General features: G+C 33.8%; 1 long non-coding RNA gene across 4 annotated transcripts in view; it reads right to left on the bottom strand.

The window, feature by feature from the left end:
- Window positions 1–22,474, bottom strand: part of LOC143271106 (uncharacterized) — a 44,687-nt gene extending 22,213 nt beyond the window's left edge. The window contains exons 1-4 of one of the 4 annotated variants that reach the window (XR_013048330.1): window positions 22,388–22,474; window positions 20,365–20,446; window positions 17,483–17,566; window positions 14,281–14,348 (exon numbers count right to left, since the gene is read on the bottom strand). This is a non-coding gene — a long non-coding RNA (uncharacterized LOC143271106). The remainder of the gene's footprint in view (window positions 1–14,280; window positions 14,349–17,482; window positions 17,567–20,364; window positions 20,447–22,387) is intronic. The other 3 variants (XR_013048331.1, XR_013048328.1, XR_013048329.1) reach the window with 3 other exon arrangements.
- Window positions 22,475–22,832: the final 358 nt, after the last annotated feature.

The following is a 22,832-nucleotide window of genomic DNA, read 5'->3' as shown; positions in this document are numbered from 1 at the left end:
TTTATTTAAATTTACAATAGAAAATAATTCATAAAATTTTAAAATTAAAGCTATCACTTGGTAAGAAAGTTCACACATATATTATTTGATACATAATATAATGATAATAAATATAAAATATAAATCTAAAAGATTGTTAATATCATATGAATCCTCTGAAATTCGGCATACAATTACTTAAATGATGTTGTAAGAAATACAACTGGAACCTAAAAGTAAGTAGCTTTATATTTTAAATTTATCTTTAACCATGGAATCAAATTCTATTGGTATAGTAGTGGATACATATCACAAAATCAACTAATGTACAGACACTGTGCTTACAGCTATGGCACTGTTAAGGAATTACCAGCGGTATATAATATTTTGAAATACTTTTTATCTGGAGACAAAAATCTCACATTGCCCAGGTTGGCTTTGACCCCACTCTGTAACACCTGTAAACTTTTAACTTGAGATCTTTCTCCCTCAGCCTCCCAAGTAAGTGGTAATATATGCCTGCACCATTAATCCTATCTAGAAATGGCTCACCTTTCTAACATGGCCACTTGTACTTTATTAATAATTGACAAACTAATAAAATAGTAAGGTAATTTGTGGAATACATTGAACATTATTGCCACAAGAATAAAGGTAAGTTACATCATTTTATACTATTTTTGTTGATAAAGTTAGATGAGACTATGAAAGGCCAATACATATGGGCTTAATGATTTGTGGCTACTATAGAGAAACAGGCAATGTAAGAAACGCCAAAGAATCAAAAATTAAAGAAATCTAAAATTCAGAAATCTTTCAAAATCTACTAGCCAGGAAACTGAGTGAATTTATTCTACTGTGAAAATTCCTTCTGAGTATGAACTACCAACCTTGTGATTGACATGTTAATTGAAAAATTAAGTTCCCACAAATATAACACCAATATTACCTTGAAAACCATGGAGATCATGAGTGTAATCATGCCTCAGTGTCATATGTTCCCACATGTAAGGACAAGTGAATTTTATTGGTTGTAGTTGCCTTCTCATTTTTATTTTTGCAACTCTCTAAGTATCTAATAATTGCTATTCTTTCTTCTAAACACTTTGTACATCATATCTTCATCTCCTCCATTAAAATTATCTGCCTCTGATTTCATGTAATCAGATGCTGTTTCCTCAAACCCATGATAACTAAGGTCTGTCTTTCCTGAAAAGAATATTTTAATCCTGTATTTTTATTCAAGGAAACTACTTCTCATTTTTCAAAGCTTTCAAAAATCAAAATTTTTTTAGTCTACTTTGATTCCCAGTAACTGTATGCTATATATTATTTCTCATTCTACCCCTTTAGCTTAGTGTTTGAAAAGAATCAAAATGGCAATACAATGGTTAAGGCCAGTGGTTCTCAACCTTCCTAATGCTGCAACCCTTTTAATAAAGTTCTTCATGTTGTGGTGACTCCCAACCATAAAATTATTTTTGTATTTATTTTACAACTATAGTTTTGCCACTATTATGAATTGTAATGTAAATATTTGATATGCATGATGGCCTAAGACATTTTCATAGGCAATGCCTATGAAAGGACCATTCAAGCCGCTCAAAGAGTTGCAACCCACAGGTTGAGAACCACTATTTAAAATTATGTTTTCTCGGCCGGGCGGTGGTGGCGCACGCCTTTAATCCCAGCACTCGGGAGGCAGAGCCAGGCGGATCTCCGTGAGTTCGAGGCCAGCCTGGGCTACCAAGTGAGCTCCAGGAAAGGCGCAAAGCTACGCAGAGAAACCCTGTCTCGAAAAACCAAAAAAAAAAAAAATAAATAAAATAAAAAATAAAATTATGTTTTCTCAAGCTTGCACTCTCTTATGTTGTTCAAATTTCATCTTCCTTACCCGAAACAGTTAGTATGATCTGAACTAAAAAGGCAAGGCCTAGAATAATAACTGAGCATAAAGAGGCTGTAAATAGTCCTGTAAATGAGCTTATTGTTTTCTCAACAGGAAAGTACCGTAAGTTTTCACATGGTACGTTCTTTTATCATTGCAAGTGAAAATCAATATCATTTAATATTCAAACTTGATAATATCATATCTTATAAAATCCAAATGTCTATTATTTCATGAAGACTTCTAATAGCAATATGAATTATTTAGAGATGCCTTGTTTATAGCACCTACTGCATGGTAAACTTTATTTCCCTTGATTTGGTTTCTCTCAAAAGATACAGATCTTTTATTGGCAAAAATCTGTGTTTTAAGTATAAATTTTCTTTAATACAGTGTGTCATAAACTTGATTCTAGAAAAAAATACCAAATAGCATTGTTATTGCTTCTTTCCTTTTATAATTTCACTAATTTGTTTATTCATTGCCTCCTTCTACTTTGTGTCAAATACTTTCTAAGCATCTACTGTGTACAAAGTCCAGATCTTGGTGCTTATATAAGTACTCATCCATATTCTATGTCATCCCACTAAATGCTTCTTTGAGGTTGATTCTCCAATGTTTACAATATGTTATGTTGATATGTCATAGCCACATCTCCTATCATACATCTGATAAAAGCTATAAGGCAAACAATGATGTGTGTTCATGTCTGTCTAGGATACCAATAAACATAATTGTGGCATCTGACTAGCAAGATGTTTTTTCTTGCTTGCTTGCTTTAGAAAAAAAATGGTTGTGTTGAGAAATGTTACATAGCATATAATTGTGGGTTGTTACTGGCCAACAACTTAAATGAAATTGAGAGCTTTAGTTTAATCAGTTACATAAAATAGAATTCCATAAACAACTAGGTGAGCTTGGGAAGACCTAGAACATCTTAGAGATCAGATAAGTGGTCTTGACTAGAATACTGATGCAAGTGAGAATTTGATTAAAATTCAGAATAGAAGCTGTGCTGGTTGTACCACCATTGGTAATGTGTCCATGCTGAAGACTTTGTCAGATGCTAAAACTAAGAATGATAGACTGGGAAACTTTCCCCAAAAAAGTATTCTGGCCACGGTATATATATTATTACATACTTTAAAACATATTTACAGTGAATCTCATGATTAAGTGAATAGATGTGATTGTTTTTCAATTGCTGTATTATTAGGAAAAGGACCAAGAAAATGTTTGTGAGAGTGCTGAGGTGAGTATATTAGCTGGAATGATAAACATTAGAGAGACTGGAAATATAGAAATCTCAGATATTCTTAAGGCTGTCTCCCCTTCCAATCACAAGACCAAAGTATTTCTAGGGCAGATCTGTATCCTGAAATTCTGGAAGCCCCAAACAACAGATTTATGTACAACACTCCATCACTTAAACAGGAATACCTTGGGATCTAACATTCTATAAAATTGTTCTATGGCCAATAGAGTCACTATTCATACAGATTTGTATTGCTCTAATACAAACGTAGAAACATAAGGCATATACATGAAGCTGGTTTTGCAGGACCACAGAAGAGAACAGTCATGCGTTTATGACAGCTTCCACCAAGATTTCAAAACAAAACCTTGGAAATCTGGGTGCAAGCCTAATAGGAGCATGGGATTGAGGCTGTATGAAAAATTCAAGTCCAAAAGACAGCCGTGTAAAATACTAGTCAGAAAATCTTGAGTTGATAAACATGTAAATAATAACAAAAAGATGGGCACAGAAAATCCTGAGGTCATGTGTACCTTCCTTCCTACCTCAGTGTACCCAGAAGTCTGGCTTGCAGTTATAAAGTTTAGTACATCTCTGTTTACTTTGGATCTTACTTTATCCTTTTAGGATTCCTTATTCTTCTCAATTGTAATGCAGATATTTATTCTATGTATATCCCAACATTTAAACTTGGAAATCAGCTATTTTTTTAATTTCGTAAATAATTATAATTTAAACAGTTTACCTTAACCTCAGAGGAAACTTGGTTTACCCATTTGAGTAACTCTAGGATATTTAAGAATTTGGATGATTATGGATAGAATTAAATCATTATTTTCATAGTTTAATGATTATAAAATCTGAGGTTTAAATCTATGAATTTTATATTATTTGATATTCAAACATTTACTTTCTAGAAGCTTGAATCTTATTTTTGTGGTATAGAGGTAGGATTGAACCTTTAAGAGCTGGAGGCTACTGGAAGATTCAGATGCCTTCTGGGTTGTGAATTTGGAAAAGATTGTTTTGCACAGTAATTTCTCTGACTGCCTGTGTTAACATGAGGTCTATTTTAACATGTACTACCACCATCATGAAGCTACTACCATGAATTTTTCACCAGAGCAAAACTAATGCTTGTAACTTTCCCTTGAAAGCTTCAGAATTATAATTTAAATAATCACTGTTCCTTGACAAACTCACCAAGCCTTGATCATTAGTATTGTAACATGTAAAATGGACTAATTAACCTTCAGCAAATCTGAAAAAATAATTGTGTCATATTTAAGCCAAAGTTATATTAATTATATACAGCAATAAATAAATAATTTACCCACAATTCTCTTAGATTCTTCATTGGTTTGGTGATACTCTAACTTACTTTAAATGTACAAGCTTAAAAACTATGTAACGTAGGTGGGACAGCAATGGCACACACCTTTAATCCCAGCACTCGGGAGGCAGAGCCAGGCAGATCTCAGTGAGTTTGAGGCCAGCCTGGTCTATAGAGTGAGGTCCAGGACAGGCACAAAACTACACAGAGAAACCCTGTCTCAAATATATATACATATCAGAGATCTAGCTTTTTCTTTCTAACTTCTTCAACTTTAACGACATTACCATTTATTTTTCTCTAAGAGGCTATAATTGGATTATTTAATATCATTCTGTAAAAAAACTAAGCATAATTCTGAAAACTGTGACAAGCTAGATTTAGTTTAAGTTTGTAAGTCCAATTTGTTATTCAAAATTAACTTAACATTATCTACCATACAAATAAGAAATCTCAACTGAAAATAAAAGAAAAGCAGTTGAAAATATTCAACAGATATTCATGATGATATCTCCTATCAATTCATGTTTGGAAGGGGAAGAACTTAAAACCAACTTCAACTGGATAAAATTATTTATGGAAAACCTTATACCTGACATTATACTTAACAGTGAAAAACTAGATATGCCACCCTTAAAATTTGGAAGAAGACAATGATGTAAAACATTATTACCGCTGTTAATATATTAATTTTCAGCAGTGAAATTAGATGAGAAAAAATAATAAGCATTTACACTGGAAAGGAATAAAAATAAAACAATCTCTACTTGAAGAAGATATAATTATAAACATAAAAAGTTCAAGAAATCTACAAAAATATTTTCCTAATAGTAAAAACACAAGTTCAGTATCAATTCAGGTTAAAAGATTTACTCATAAAAGCCATCCATCCCCTATCCAGCATCAATGAACATAATGGAAGTGAAATTAATAATATGATTTAATCTACAGCAATGTTTAGCAAAATGAACAAAATCTTGATGATAAAATATAGTGTTTATTAAAGAAGCAGTAGAGAAATTCTATGTTTATAGATTAGAAGACAATTTAGTAAAGATTTGCCCAATTATACTTGTAGGCTCAACTCAATGTGATTCCTATTAAAATTCAAAGTTCCTTCAGATCATTCTAAAATGAATGCAGAAAATTACAGGGACACCAATAGCTAAAGAAAATTTCATGAAGAAAATTAAACTGAGGATAACCAAGTCAATTTATATATTAAAAATTACTATTTCACTTAAGTAATCAAGAGACTATGCTATTGCCAGAGATGTAATCATTTAGATTAATGGAACTTAATATAGATTTGAGAAACAGACATCACAAATATACATTACACATTTTGAGACACTTACATGGACTATTCAATTGAGACAGACTAGTCTTTTCAGCAAATGAACCTGAACAACTGACTATTAATAATTAAGCACAAAACTGATTCCTGTCCCACTCAACTGAACTCAGAGTGGATCAAAGCATTGGATGTAAAACTTTGTAACAACAATAACAACAAAAACTGGCTTAGGATAAGACAGTCAGAAAATGTATTATTTCTTACAATTGCAAGTGAATCTACTATCAACTCTTTTTTTTTTTTTCATTTTAAAATAGTTCTGGAATTTTGAAAGCCATGTTCTTGCTCCAGACTTATGAATATAAATAACACAAAACTTCAGAAAATATATTGTGCTAAAGATTGGTTACATGAGAGACACTTTAAATTTTTTAGTAATAGATAGGTGACAAGAGTATTAATAACTTTGACCATGGAAAGATAATGGATTCCCCCCAAGTACCTGCCTTGAGGGGATTTCTATCAGGGTCCAGAACAGATACTACAAGCAGCTAAGGATTCTAATCTGAGGAATATGCAATGAATCTAAGCACACTGCGTTCTTTAATCCATTCACTTTATTCTTCTAAGTCAATTATATCTACACAGTTTCTTTTCTGATCTCTTACTAGCTCCTCTCAGTCCCTCCTGCTCTCAATCCCTTCTGCTGTTCTCTCAACATTCTACCTAGTTCTTTCCATCTCCATCCTCGTCTCTGTTCTTTTCAATCAATTCTTTTAGTGCGAGGCTTGAAGTTTTCAGGGACACAGAGAGAGGTGATAAGGATCCACACATAAAGCAATATTGTCAGCTTTCATTAAACCCAAAAGGGGAGTGACTAAAAGGGGAGATCCCTGTTAGGGTCAACTAAAGGCTAAAATCAATTAGGGAATTTATGTGCTCCAACTATAATCTAGAAATATCTAGGTAGAGTGGTAGGGGTCAATATGTCACAAGAAGGTAAACTGTCTTTGGCGCCGCTTTTCCCACTTGTCCCAGCTGCAGCTGCTTTCTGATAGGGAGGGGGACATGTGCTAGGTGGCTAAGCAACCTCTGTCAGAGCATGTAGCATTTGGTTTGTAAAAGCACTTCTGCTCACAGTAGTTGCTGAGGAGAAAATCTAGGAACAGCACCTGACTGAGGAGGAATTAAGACTTAGTTTGCACAAGAAAGAAGCTTGGCAACTATTGCCTGCCTGGACTTGTAGGCAATCTTCTTGGGTCAGTGGGAAGTAACTGCCTTAACTCGGGTAACTAGCAAGTGGCTAAAACATCATTCTAAGAATGTGAGCAGTAAATCTCTTAAATTAGGGTCTTGTGTAAAAAACCCGGGATAAATGTAAGAAGTTGAGGATTTAATTGTTAGTGGTTATTTTTTCTTATCTATAAGTGAGATGAGCTAATGTTTATCTATGTGCAGTTTTGTCCTTGGGAAAAAAGGTATCTTTGCTGAAATACTTTTGTTTGGAGAGTGACCCTAGCCAGATATATGTTAATGAAAAATATACACAGCTAGGGACAGCTTTCCAATTACCCTAAATGAATAGGGAAAGTTGTGCTCAAGATTGAGATGCAATCATGAGATTACATGTACAGGTAACATGGAGATGCATAGTAAATGGGGAGAATCATAGATGTTACTGCACAAGAAGTTTACAACAAGAAACAGCCAGTTCATTCAAAAGAGTAATTCCATAATGCCTTGCATGATATTTTCCTCTAACAGAACCCTTAGTTCTGATAGGTTGACCTTCTGAGCACTAGTTGTCACTGCTGTATACTCTCATGGACTACCAGTGGCTCTAAATAGAAAGTTGTAGTATGCTAAGATAAAGTGATGATTGATCACACTGATAAACACTAGAGTTTATTTCTTATTTTGAATTTTAGCTTTAAAGAATAACATTTATTATTTAATTTACAAAGGATTAAATTTCTTTTTGTTCTGCAAAATAATTCAAAAATGAAATATGATTGTTTCATGAACTAAGAGGCCTATTAATGACTAAGAGCAACCAGAGGCAAAAGAGTATGGCATCAGAGTTTCTTCTAGTTATGTGATTTGTGATCTTTGGTTTGAACATCCTTCACCACAGCTGGGGAGTTTTCTTGAACTATCATGCATGTAAGCAGGGCTTATCCAATCATGGTTATCTACAGCCCCATGACAGTTTTGTAGAATTTCAAATAAATGTACAGAGAGAAAATACACTCTGGGTTTACTATAAATGACAATGAAATAACCAGCCCTGTTTCCCATGACTGGCTTCTAAGGCTGTTTGGTCAAAGTTGGAGCAAAGTTTGAAGATAATTACCCTTGGAGTGTAGAAAGAGGCCCCATATGAAGTATACAGACACTTTCAAAGGACCGGTGTAATTATTTTGATCACTGCTGTTTCAAACCATCACAGTGTAAGGCTTTGCAGAGCACAAAACTAATATTCTCCCTTTGAAGATAAAGTTTGAGCTAACTGATTTTAGTTTAGCAATTAAAAGATTTAATAGAAACCCAAAGAGACAGAGTTAACCTAGTGACAAATGTGCATAGGTTAAACTAGGTTATTATTAGAGTTTTCAGTATACCTAATGTTCTCATATCAGTGATAATAATCTTTGTTGTCCCAAATGTAGAACTAGTAATATTTAATAAGGCTTCACATTTTTATGACCTTCAACTGAAACTACTCACTCATACAACAATATAATAATGGTAATGATAATTATAGTTTCTTAATCACTACTTGTCATGCTCTAAACTCTAGAAATGCAATACTTATACAAATAATTTATATTCTTTGTGAAGATGCTAATCAAGATAAAATGTGAAGGAGTTTTATGTGAAAGTATAATTGAAGGAACTAATCTTAAGTGGATAAAACACATTTTCTTTGAAAAGTATCATGCAACTACAAACAAAGAATGAGTAGCCATAAAAACATAAATGGTGGAAGGGTATACAACTCTAGGCCAAATGAAGGCCAAATCTGTAATTATACAGGAGTCAGAAAGAAACATGAGCCACTTATTGAGTTTAAGGAATCTAGAGACAGGTGAAATAGGAAGAAAGGAAAAGTCTGCACATGCCAAGAAAGTGGAATATATATAGATAATTTTAAATATTGTAAAATTTGTGGGTTTTATTTCTACATGATAAAGCCTTTAGGAACCTAATCTTTGCATTTTGTATAAAATCCCCAAGTTTGCAATTTAATAATGTATGCGTGTTCTGAGTTTACATTGTAGATTAGATACATAGGGACAATACCAAGGTTCCTGTAAATATGCAATTGAGAGATAGTCATACTTACAGTAGAGTTGATAAAGAATTGTTAGGTTCTAGTTCTTCTGGAACTAAATGAGACTTGGCTCTGTGGTTCCGAATGTATTCATGGAGTGAGAATAGGATGGATCTGGGATTATCTTTTTCATTGTTTGAGAATTTCATGCATACATTTCAAGTTTTGATCATATCCACTTCTGATCCCTTCTCAAGCAAACAACCTCTCCCTATCCCTCTATCTCTTTCCTGTCCTGATTTCATTGGTTCTTCTTTTTTTAACTCACTGAGTCCAATTAGTGCTGCCTGTAATGTGTATGGCTAAAGAATCATCTACTGGAGCATGGATAGCTTCTCAAGGCCTGCATCTCTGTAGAATATTGACTCTCCCTATTCCAGCAGCCATGAATGGATTACCTTCAGGTTTCTAACTTATGTAGCTCAGTAGATCATGATCATATTGAACAAACTGTTTGACTTGGTGGAAAGCTTTGTTAAGAGTGGCATGTCTGTAAGACAGATGAAGAAAAACTTATGTATTTGAGCATGAAATGAGGAATTCAGAGAAGTTTAGGCTGGAAATACCTATTTAAATTTTTTTTAAAGAATGAAATTTACAAGTTAGATTACCCAAGGGAATAGTGAAGTGATAACACAACCCCAAGGACTTCAAACATTTAAATATTAGAAAGTAAAATATGAGTTTTTAAAGGAACACGGAAAGTGATAAATTAAAACACATCAAAGTAGAAATAAAGTGAAAATGGGAGAGGACATAGATACCAATTATTTCTAAGAAAAAAATAACACATTTTGATAAACATCACCAAATTAAGATTAGAATTTAAGAGCATCTACTGGATTACTTAAAATGTCTTTTCATTAAACATTTTATTAATTTCTACTTTATATATATGGGTGTATTGCTTGTATGAATAACTGTACCAGTGCATGAAGTGCCTATGAGGTCAGTAAGGGGAATCAGATGAAATGTAACTGGAGTTACAGATAATTGTGAGCTACCATGTGGGTGCTAGAGATTAAACCTCAGTCTTCTGCAAGAACAGCAAGTACTCTTAACTGCTGAGCAATCACTCTTGGCCTGAACGATTTGTTTTTAAACACAGTGACAACACTATTACTACTTCTAATAATAATGAAAGCTAATGAACCCTGAGTACAATTTAGATTTTATTTTATTTCTTGTACGCATCACAATAACCCTGTTATTATCTTCAGCTTACAGAGAAATGAATTGAGACACAATGTCCTGCTTTTTCCTACGATTATACTCCTAATGGTAAAATAAGGAGAGAATTCATAGCACTGGTTCTTCAACATTTCTGTGTATCTAAAATTATCACAAAATGTATAGTTTTATTTTAAAAGGAGAGATTATTACTATAAAGGGTATATTAAAATATTTAAGGATATTATTTGATATGTAGGATTTTATTAAAAATATGTGGAACAGAGAAATGAGGTAATAGATATGATGTGAATTGCAATAAATTGCTATATGCTGAAACTGAATTATAGTTGCATATGGGCTCCTTACATTAGGCTTTCTAATCTTATACATGTTTAACATTGTTCATAATAAAAGAAAGATATAAAGGTACATGAATATTAACCCTTGCCATTCAAGAATGTTTAATTAAAAAAACACAACTAAATAATTTAATATTGGGAGCCTAGCATGGTGGTATAGGCGTTTAGTTCCAGTACTCTGGAGGCAGACACAAGCAAATATCTGTGAGTTCTAAGCTAGCCTGGTCTACATACTGAATTCCAGGACAGTTGCTGCATAATGAGACCTTGTCTCAAAAACAAAGTAATCGTATCTCTGGGCGATGGTGGCACAGGCCTTTAATCCCAGCACTCAGGAGGCAGAGGCAAGCAGATCTCTGTGAGTTCAAGGCCAGCCTGGTCAACAGAGCAATTTCCAAGAAAGGCTCCAAAGCTACACAGAGAAACCCTGTCTCACACAGGGATCGCCCAATGACAGAGAAATGGCTGAGATCTACATGAGCAAATTGGACATGAGTGGGGGATAATGAAGGGCAAGGGTCGAGGGAAAGAGAGCTTAGGGGAGTGTGAGATCCCAGCTGGATCAAGAACAGAGAAGGAGAACAAGGAAAAAGAGACCATGATAAATGAAGACCCCAAGGAGGTCCCCAGAAATCCACAAAGATACCTCCACAATGGACTACTGGCAATGGTCGAGGGAAAGCCCGAACTGACCTACTCTGGTGATAGGATGGCCAAACACCCTATCTGTCGTGGTAGAACTCTCATCCAATGACTGATGGAAGCAGATGCAGAGATCCATGGCCAGGCCCCAGGTAGAGCTCTGGGAATCCAGTTGTCAAGAAAGAAGAGGGATTGTATGAGCGAGAATTGTTGACACCATGATTGAAAAAAGCACAGGGACAAATAGCCAAACTAGTGGAAACACATGAACTATGAACCAATAGCTGAGGAACCCCCAACTGGATCAGGCCCTCTGGATAAGTGAGAGAGTTGATTAGCTTGAACTGTTTGGGATGCTGCCAGGCAGTGGGACTGGGACCTGTCCTTAGTGCATGAGCTGGCTGTTTGGAACCTGGGGCCTATGCAGGGACACTTTGCTCAGCCTGGGTGAAGGGAGGAGGGGACTGGACCTGCCTGGACTGAATCTACCAGGCTGAGCTGAATCCCCAGGGGAATCCTTTCCCTGAAGGAGATGGGAATGGGAGGTGGGCTGGGGGGAGGACGTGGGGGGGGTCGCGGGAGGAGGGAGGACAGGGGAATCCGTGGCTGATATGTAAAATTAAATTAATTTATAAAATAAGAAAAAGAAATAAGAAAAAAGCCAAAGGGGGGGAAGTAATCTTAAAACAACAAAAATCAATTTTATATTGTATGTAGAGTTACTTTTTAAAAGGAGAATTGATAGGCAGGAGAGATGGGTCAGCAGTTCAAAGCACTTGCTTTCTTGGAGACAGGCAAGATTCCATTGCCAGCACTCACAAAGCAGTTTACAACCATCTGTTATTCCAGTTCAAGATCTGATATACCCCCTCTGTCCTCTGTGGGCATTGCATGTACATGGTACACAGATATATTTACAAAATACTCATACAGATACAGTGATATATATTTTTTTATTTTAACACACACACACACACACACACACACACACACACACACACACACACACACACACACACACACACATGCTAGAGGGATGGCCCAATAGTTTCAAACATTTTTCCTTTTGCAGAGAACCAAGTTTGGTTCCCAATATCCATATGGTAATTTACAACCATCTATAACTTCAGTTCCAGGAGATCTAACATATAGGCATGCACAGGAAGCACAGACAAAATACCTTTATATATAAAATAAAAATAATTAAAAACTCAAAAAAGACAATAAAAATAAGTGTCATTTTTACTTTAGAAATAATGAGTAAATATGTCCTGTACCTGAATTTTTCATTTTATGTATACTTTTATGTGTTTTATTTTAGTTTTTTTTTCATTTTCCTTTAAGAGATCATCTTTTACTCTTTTTTATTTAAATGCTAAATATCCTTTGAGTTGTTTATGACATCACTTCACTGCTGTTCATACAAAACACTCATACACATAAAATAAAAACTAACAAATAATTTTAAAGTATTTTATGTAAACCTAATGGACAAAGTTAAGTTTTCATCTTAGTTGACCATTCACTAAAATTTGTCAGTTTTGTTTTCTTAATATTTGGTATGTAAGTGTTTGTCCTCCTAGTGGTAGTATTGAGAAATAGTGGTTGGTAACGTTAAGAGATATGGTCTGGCTAGAAATTTTGAAGTCACTGAGGGTGTCCCTGTAAAGAAGTTTGTGATATCTCCATCCATTTTCACTCTTTTATGCACTGTATTAGAGCCAAATTGTATTGACCTATTACACAGCTATCATTCCAAATGATAGCTATCTTACCAAAAGCCCAAAGCAACAGGGATAGTTTTTGCTATTTATATCAGGGAAGGAATTTTCCAAAACTGTGAACCAAACCTTTTCTCTTTATAAGTTAATTACCTAAGGTATTTGTTACAGAGATAGAAATGGAACTAAAATTGTAAAAAATAAACTAAAACTGTGTGTTAAATAAGTTGTTGCATTTCCAAATAAATAGAAATGTAAATTGTTATAATGCTACATTTGACCAATTCATTTAATCAGAAAAACTATAATAAGATGACACCATCAACGTGCCATATATTTTACTAACAGAAAATTCATTAATATTCAATTTCCTAGGGAACTATAGAAGGAAAACAATGAGATTTTAAAAAAATTCATGTGTAATTTAAGAACTAATAACTTTGCATTACTAACTAACCGTATAATCTTGGGCAATGTCCTAACAACTATGATTTTTCAGTTTTCTTTGTGAAGTGGAAAAAGATTATATCTTATAAATTATTTTAAAGGTTCTCTAATATAGATATAAACCTTCTTTTCAACTCTAAAGTCCTACTAATATGTAAAGTACCACATGTCAATCAACTCTCCCAAGTAATACAGCAAGGAGCTAATTTACTAATTTCATCCTGTGTCACACTAACATAGAAGCCAAACTCACAACCAACGTTTTCCACTATAAGTAATTCAGCAAATGAAAAGGAAGGATTGAGTCAAATATTAATTAAATATGAATCAAAAATAATATTTCCTATAAGCATTTACCATGCTATATTTCTGACAAATATAAAATATAGTTTCACTTTTTAATTTTCTGTAATTATCATTACTAATTACAAGATAAAATATAACTGTGTAGCCTGTATTTTATTTGATAATCTTACCCAAGGAACTTATATTACTGAAGAGCAAGAAAAGCTAACCTACAGTGTCCACTCTTCTGCAACACCTAGGCAGGCTAATTCCTACAAGGGAATTTCTTTTACTTCACTTAGTAAGGATCTCATATTTAAGACCAAATCCACCAGTACTTACACCACCTGAATGATCATTTTTAAGTTCAGAAAATTTCCACTTGCTCCTTTTGCTACCATTAATCTCCCATTCTCATCTACCTCCCTTCAGGTCCTAATTTGATCCCCACAAAACCATTGTGAGGACTCTAGGAAGGCATAATGCTATGCTTCTGAGAAAAATAAAGAAGTTTAGATGCTGAAAATTAAGTGACATAGGTAATATGAGACAGAAAGAGTTCAATACCTGTTTTGAAATTTGTGTTTAGAGAACTTCCCATTCTGTGCATAGGTGCTGACACTGTAGAAGGAAGACTTTAACAGAAATTATTATGTAGTAACAAAGTTAATACAAGCTAATATACATATATACATCATATAGATGAAGTAATTAAATCAAAGATTTCTTAAACATTAATATTAAATAAAACCACCTGTTCTAACTGATGTATCTTAAAGATTTAGAAGCCTCACATAAAGGATTCTGAACTTCTCAGTGGCTCATTAAACAAACAACTTTCTCTAATATAGCACATACACCCATTAAAGCACAAAATAAACAACATGATGGATTTTTAAACTCTTATTTTTCCTATGTTTTTAATTTTGGTTACCTAAGTTTGTAATTTCAGTTGCCTAAGTGAGTGGGTATATCACATGAGTTTTATGCCATGGCAGAGTTCAACAGACGAATTTCAAGTACATATCTGATGTGCTTTCATTATTTTTTGTAGGAGAATCTCCTGCTAGGTGCTTTTATACTATTGAGAAAAAGCAATTCTGTCACTTAGTTTTCACATCTCTACCAGTTAGTCAATGTACCTTACATATTAATATAAGAAAAATACTCACATTGGAGTTAATGTCTGTATAGTAACATAACATGCTAATAATACTCTAGAGGAGTGCTTCTACAGCACAGCTGTTTATTGAAATAACCTGGGAAACAATAATAAGGAAGTCTTGGTCTCAATCTCTTTCTTCTTTTTACATATTAGTTGTTATTGGTTTATTCTGTTAATCTAGATACTTACTTCAAGTGATCCCAAGTTTGCTAAAATGTACAATAATGTTGACATCTGCTAAATCAGAACTAGAAAAGGGAACTTTGAAAATTTTCTAATACTCAGGATAGACATTAAATAATTTAAATAAAGTGTTGGAAGCTGATACACAACATAGTATTTAAAGATCTCTGTGTTATTCTAATATGAACTCTAGGCTAATTAATCGCCACTTCAACTTCAATGCTATTTCATATTGTTTAACAGCCATCACAAAGAAACATAGGAATGTCACTTTGTAAACTATTTAATCTCACATTTGAGTTAAATTAGGCACATCTGAATCCTTGACCTTGGAATATATTACATATCTCACCATGTTAACACATTGAGGTTAAAGTGAGTTTAACTAGTTAAGTATTATGACATCATGATTGAAAAAATGCACCACATAATTAATCATGTATGTGCTATATATAGAGTAGGTTCCAGGGAAAATGATGATTATATAATATTAGCATAGTATATTTCTTTTGAATCAGTTTTACTTTTAGATTTATTAGTAAGAATATGTGAAGATACTCATATATTCCTCCATGCTTTTAAGAAGCAAGAAAAAGAAAACTATGTGTAGGTGATGTGCTATTTTTGTAATTAGTCTATGATTATCGGATTTTGCAGGTATAATCGGATATACAAATTAACAAGTATAATGTGTGAATGCTCACGTTATTTATAAAGTTTTTAGTCTAAAAAATAAAATAAAACACAGAGCTGGAGAGATAATTCAGTGGTTAAAAGCATTAATTACTTCTTTCAAGGAACCCAGACTTGATTCCCAGCATTCGCATAGTGGTTAATAGTCATCTGTAACTCTAGTTCCAGGGGATCTGTAGCCTCTTCTGGCCTCTGTGGATACTGCATGCATGTAGTGCACAGGCATATATGCATCCATACACCCAAAATGATTCTTTTAAAAATGTATTTAAAAACTTAAAAACAAAAACAAGGACTATCAAGAACAAGCCTTTAAGTTATAATGTAATTAAGGAATCCAGAGTTAAAACTATACTAAACAGGAACCAGGTAAAGGCAAATCTGATAGCCTGAGTTAGAATTCTGGGACTCAGATTGAGAAGAAGAAGAGAATCTATTGTAAGTTTTTCTGACTTACACATTTAAGTATGGTATGCATTGATGTGAACACAATACAATGAATGTATTAAAGGGGATAAAAATATACTGTTAAAACAAGAAAGCAAAAAGTACAAACTTTATATATAAAGGCAGATGTACATATATATATATATATATAATATACTGAATAATATAATAATAATGATGGTAATAACCATAATCTTGAAGCAAGACATATAAAAGTATGAAGACTTATTATAAACATAAAATTTAATAACAAGTTCACATACATTTGTGATTCATTTCATGTATATAATGATACATATAATTCTATTTGAAATTTTAGTCATGTGAACAATTTAAGAGTTTAGTATTTACAACTTGGTAAATATAATACAAATAAAACTAATAAATTTGAGAAAAAGATTATATAAATCACTTTTTTTCTATAACATAATTGTGGTGATATTGTGTTCCCCCAAATATTGTGCACCATAATAAACTTATCTGGGGTCAGAGAACAGAACAGCCACTTGATACAGAGGTCAGAAAATGGTGGCACACATGCCTTTAATCCCAGCATTCCAGAGGCAGAGATCTTCCTGGATCTCTGTGAGTTCAAAGCCACACTGGAAACAGCCAGGTGTGGTAACAAGAACCTTTAATCCCAGGAAGTGGTGTCAGAAAGGCATATAAGGCCTGAAAACCAGGAACTAGTCTGGTTAAGCTTTTAGGCTTTTGAGCAGCAGTTCAGCTGAGATCCTTTCTGAATGAGGACTCAGAGGTTTCTAGTCTGAGGAAACAGGATCAGCTGAGGAACTGTTGAGGTGAGGAGGCTGTGGCTTGTTCTGCTTTTCTGATCTTCCAGCACTAACCCCAGTAACTGGCCTTGGGTTTGTTTTTATTAATAAGACCTTTTAAGATTCCTGCTACACATAATCATATATTTCATAATGACATTTTTATCAATGATACGCCTTGTGAAGTATAGTAGCACTTTCTGTTTTGTGTGAATAATGACAAAAAGGCCTCACAAAAAGAGTTACAGAATGTATTCCTGTCGTTAAGTAACTCATGATAGTATCTTTAATTCTATGAGAAAACAGCATAATAGTAACAAGACATGGGATTTATTACTGCACTGTTGAATGAGAATTTTGGATGTTAGCTCCATATGACACCTTGGAAGAAATGCCCATTTTAGTACTGCAGCTACTAGCTTGTTCAGAAACACTAACCTAAAAAATTGTGCTTTACAATAGGATCCTGATACACAATACAATGTAAAGGCTAAGATTTGAATCTTACCTCTGTCACCACAGAGTAACTATTTTTAAAATTTGAATTTGAATTCGTAATTCTAAGCAGTTGAATATCTTTCTTGCAAACAGGCTGTGAAGAAAAGCATAGAGAGTGTAAACACTAGTTTCTAAGCCTCCCAAATACCATAACTTCATATGAGCACTATTATCTTTGTCATGAGCACAATTTTCAAAGTTCTAAAGACTAATGATAGTTATTCAATTTATTTAACGTATGCATATTTATTGATCCTAATTTTGTTCCTTTTAATTCCCAAGGAAAAAATACATAAAGAAAAATTTTTTTAAGATCAAAACAATCATAAGACCACAGCTATTGATTCTTTTACAAGTACCCTACTTTATCATTGCGCTTTATTCAGACTTATTTATTGCTGCTGTTAAATGGAACACTATTATGATAGCATTCCCTACACTTAAATGAAAATGGGAGGGCCTCAGGTAAGGACCAGGTTCACTGGGTCCAAGACTGGCTGTATTCTGAACATTTAGACAAAGGGCTATGATTCTGTGTATATTGAATGTTTGGCAGTATATGACCTGTGAGCTCTTTAAGTTGTAAGCTTTATCCAGGGTACATGCCCACAGCACCATTAGGCATTTTATGGCTCTGATTATTAGCACTTGAGACAAAAACTATTCATAATATTTTAAATTTTGTAAGGATTCCAAAATAATATATTATTTTAAAAATCTACTGAGGGGTGCTAAAGAGAAGTGAATCTCTAAAATCATGTATCTGTTTTTTTTTTTCACTTTCTATTTATTCAGATCAGTCATCTTGTCTGACCAGATTCATACAACAAAGACTTACAAAAATCACATCTGAGATCAAGCCACCAAGACTGTTTCCTGTTTCCTGCAGTTTAACTGTACTTTGTGCAAGAGTCCATATCTTAGTAAGCACATTTTGTTTCCACTTAAGGTTTAAAATTTTATATTTCAGTTTTTGGAGATATAGATAAATCCCTTAAGTAATAAACACATGGTGTCAGAAGTGGAAATTTTCAACAAATACATAATAAAAAATCAATATTTTGAGTAAAACACTTGGCTTTAAGTGTAAAGAACAATAAGAACAGAACAAAATGTTACTTAATACATAGTTATCTCTCTAATCTATTCATTGGCTAAGCAGTGGAGCATCCATTTATATTGCAGTAATCCCAGAGTTCCCAGGCTTTACAGACAACAGAAGAATGTTTATTTCTATATTTCAGCACTTTAAAAAACACTTTTAGGAAGGTCAATACAGTAAAAATTCCCATCTCTTATCTCCTTCTAAATGAAGGCCTGGAGGCCATTATGAGAGGTAAGAATTAAATTCTAGCTCAAACATTAATAGTCCTTTCTTTGAAACCAGGTGTCTAAATTTTCGTGGTGAAGATGAAATATATGTATTTATATATATTTCATCCAATACATGTAAAATAGGAAATTCATACTCAACATAATATAAGAAACAAAAGACAATAAAACAGAAATATAGTGCAATAAAGCACACAAAATGAGGCAAAAGAGTCAAGGACACCACAAGAATACACACAGAATTAACTAACCTGGGCTCATAGAAGTTCACAGAGACTGAACCAACAACCAGGGAGCCTGCATGGGACTGAACTAGGCCTTCTACATATATGTGACAGTTGTGGAGCTTGGTCCTCTTGTGGGACTCCTAACAACAGGAACAGAGGCAGTCTCCAACTCTCTTATAGGCTTTTGTGACCCTATTCCTCATACTGGGTTGCCTTGTCCAGACTTATTAAGAGAGGAGGTTCCCAGTTTCACTGCAACTTGACATGCCATGGCTGGCTGACATCCTTGGGAGACCTACCCTTTTCTGAAGAGAAAGGAAGAGGAGTGGATTGGAGGAAGGTTAGAGGGTGGGACTAGGAAGAGAGGAGAGAAGGAGGGGAAACTGTTTGGGGATCCAAGTATTTTACCTGCCTTTTAATTTTTTTTTTTTTATTTTTTATTTTTTTTATTTTTTTTTGGTTTTTCAAGACAGGGTTTCTCTGTGTAGCTTGGGGCCTTTCCTGGAACTCACTTGGTAGCCCAGGCTGGCCTTGAACTCACAGAGATCCGTCTGCCTCTGCCTCCTGAGTACTGGGATTAAAGGCGTGCGCCATCACCACCCGGACCGGCCGCCTTTTCAGTTCTTTAGCTGTGTATATTGAACATGTTATTTAAAACCCTCTCAAAGACTTCATAAAGAATGTAGTCAATGATGACTGTGAAAGTAAAACAAATACCTAACTAAATGTCTTGATTCATCTTCATCAAATAAGGAAGTCAGCAAAGTCACTCATAAGTTTTGTCATACAAATCTTTCTCAATCAATCCAATAATGTGTAAATTTTCTTACCAATTCTTCTCTTGAAAATTCCCAGGAACTATGGCACTATCAAGAAGGCAAATACAGTTTCTCTCTATCAAATGGCCTTGTCACAAATAAAAATCATGATTGCAAAATTAGAAGCCTGGACTTGTAGCGATCATCTTTTATTATGTTTCTGTATGTGTTTTATCATATGACTAAGTCAGGCATATTCTTGATAATGACTACATTGTTCCATGGAGATGTAATATTATCATATAAAATAATAAAAAGATTGAAATTATTTGAGAAAAGCATTATTTTAAGATGTAATATGTTGTATTATGTATGCAATGCAAAATACTGGCATATTCTCAATTTATAAACAGACTTTAAGAAGGTATAAGAGTGGCTTATTAAACTTCAGGGTTGGGGTGATTTAGATAAAGTTGGGGCATATAGTAACCTGAATGCAATTTATATATCTATGAACAATTTTAAAGAATAAATTCAGTAAAAGTTGTAAAATTATATTTTAATTTCAATATTACCTTAATACTGCATTTTGTTTTATTCACCAAGGCACTTATTAAAAATGAATCACATCTATAATGTCCCAAAGTACTACAGCACCTAGGAAAAGGAATTTGTGTTTAGACAGAAACAATAAAGAGATTCTGAGAGTGCCGTGCTGGTGTAAACTTGCACGGGCATGTGAGAACAGACTGTGCACATCTCTTTCTAATTCCGAATTTCATAATGTCATGTTGTTAGCTGGAAATTAGGCATGGTAGGAGGCTTATCACAAGGAAAGTGATAAAATATAGAAATCAGGTTGCTGTTCTTTTTTTTTTTTTTTTCCGGAGGCACAAGCATAATAATAGTTCTTGGTCATAGTCACATACAAACAGCATGTCTGTTGAAGAATAAATGTAGAGACATGTATTTTCACTGAATTAAGCTCTGAAAGCAATTTTAGTAATTATAGCACTTCTCTCATTTTAGTACGCATAGAACTAACAGAGTTCCTATTATATGCCAATGTTAATTTAGTATATCTGGACTGGATCTAAGGTAATGCAAATTCATAGCACTCCTAGTGAAGTCCATGTTAGCGTACAGATGACATGGGTAGTAAAGACTTATGAAGCTACTGTTTAATTTCTGAAGAATGATTTTTCTGCTGTTTTTCCTATAAAAGTTTTTAATCACTGTTAGTAAAACAAAGATCTGAAGAAACTCTACAAAAGTGATTTTGGAAGACTGTTGTAGTAGTAGAATAGTATAAATGTATTTTTATTTATAGTGGATAATTTATTTTTCCACAGTAACTCAACTCTTCTACTAAAATTCTAATAAAACTAAAAAAATAGAAATCTGTGAGTAAAAACTAAAATACAAGATTAAAAATTAACCAACACTCAGAATCTACTATCAGCATAAAAAGAAGCAGAGGGCATGTAGGAGTGGCTATTTCTTCAGAGTTACAAGGAAAGAATCACAGCCATGCTCTCCAAAATTTGAAACATATCTATGAAATTCTGCAAAATGTAAGACAGAATAAGGATGAATATGCAAAGATTAAACATACTTCTTTAAACCTCAAAAATTCTCTAGTTTCTCCAAAAAAATGTTGCTATCCTTAGTATTTTAAAATGGTCTTTTTCATTAATTATATTTACTGGAATAGGCAATGATTGTGTATTCAGAAACCCAGACTGACATACTGACATTGAAGAATGACATGGGTGTTGAGCCTGTAGAAGAAAACTCTCTATATGTTTATGTATGATCCAATGTTGTATCCAGCTGGGATTTTCTGAAGTAACATGGAGAGATGGGAGAGAGAGAGAGAGAGAGAGAGAGAGAGAGAGAGAGAGAGAGAGAGAGAGAGAGAGAGAGAGGAGGGAGGGAGAGACAAAGAAACAGAGAGACCAACCTGACTAACAAAGAAAGAGAGAGTCACTATAACACAATGGAGAGCTGAAAGTGTAAGGGACTTATTGTGAATGAGCCACAGCTTGAATGCTGGTAATGGAGAGGTTCTTTTCAACTAAGAGAAGATATGTCTGTTATGAGAAACATGGCCAATAAAGCTAAATTAGAATACTGGCATCACCATATCATTGCAATGGAATTCAATTCAAAGGGAATAATGGAATCTGAATAAACATTAAGCCATTCAAGGAAATTGTAGCAAATTATTTATATTTAAAGCAAGGAATGCAAGGAAGCTGGATAACAGTGAATAACACATTCTAAGAGTAAAAAGATATTTTGAGACAATTATTTCTCCTCAAAGAAAATACAAATAGCATGAGTTGTATGATGAGAAAAGGAACTGCAATATCACAAATGTACAAAAATTAATCTACGAAATAGGGAAATGAAAACTAACAGAACTCACTAAGTAAATGAAAAATGATCAAAGTACAGAGTCAATAAATGATCACATTAGAAGAAACTAAATTAAATATTAACATTGCTGAAAATACAGTAACATTTAATGAAAGCCACATAAAAGAATTATAACACATAAAAGCAAAATAGATATTGAAATATTAAGAAAAATACCTGAAGACCAGACAAAAGTTATGCAGCTCACCCCAAATGGTTACTCTGCTGAATGAAGCAAGACTTATGAAGGCTAACAAAGGCCGGAATGTGAGGCTAAAAATGATATAATGTTTCTTAAGGGGAAAAATGGTACAGGACATTCAGTATTAGACCTTATCTAGAAAAGAGTTGCTGAGTTTCAAGGATAAATGAAGATACATGTGGGCATTCAAGAAGAAAGAACAAGTCAGTCTTTTACAAAGAAGGTTCTATTCTGTACTTGCCATGGTAGATTAGCTGATGCAAGACTTATGCCCCTGGTTAAAGAAAACTGAAGAGGATGAACAAAATGGAAAAAGTAATTATTTCCAGACGGTGGGAACAAACAGTTCAGAATGATTGTGCCAATATAAGGGAAACAAGTTTTCTGAACACTAACCCATGATAACTGTGTGCCTACAGC

Source organism: Peromyscus maniculatus, chromosome X (genome assembly GCF_049852395.1).
Source record: "Peromyscus maniculatus bairdii isolate BWxNUB_F1_BW_parent chromosome X, HU_Pman_BW_mat_3.1, whole genome shotgun sequence".
Lineage (NCBI taxonomy): Eukaryota > Metazoa > Chordata > Mammalia > Rodentia > Cricetidae > Peromyscus > Peromyscus maniculatus.
Note: the sequence above shows the minus strand (reverse complement) of the source record. Positions and strands in the feature narration are given on the sequence as shown.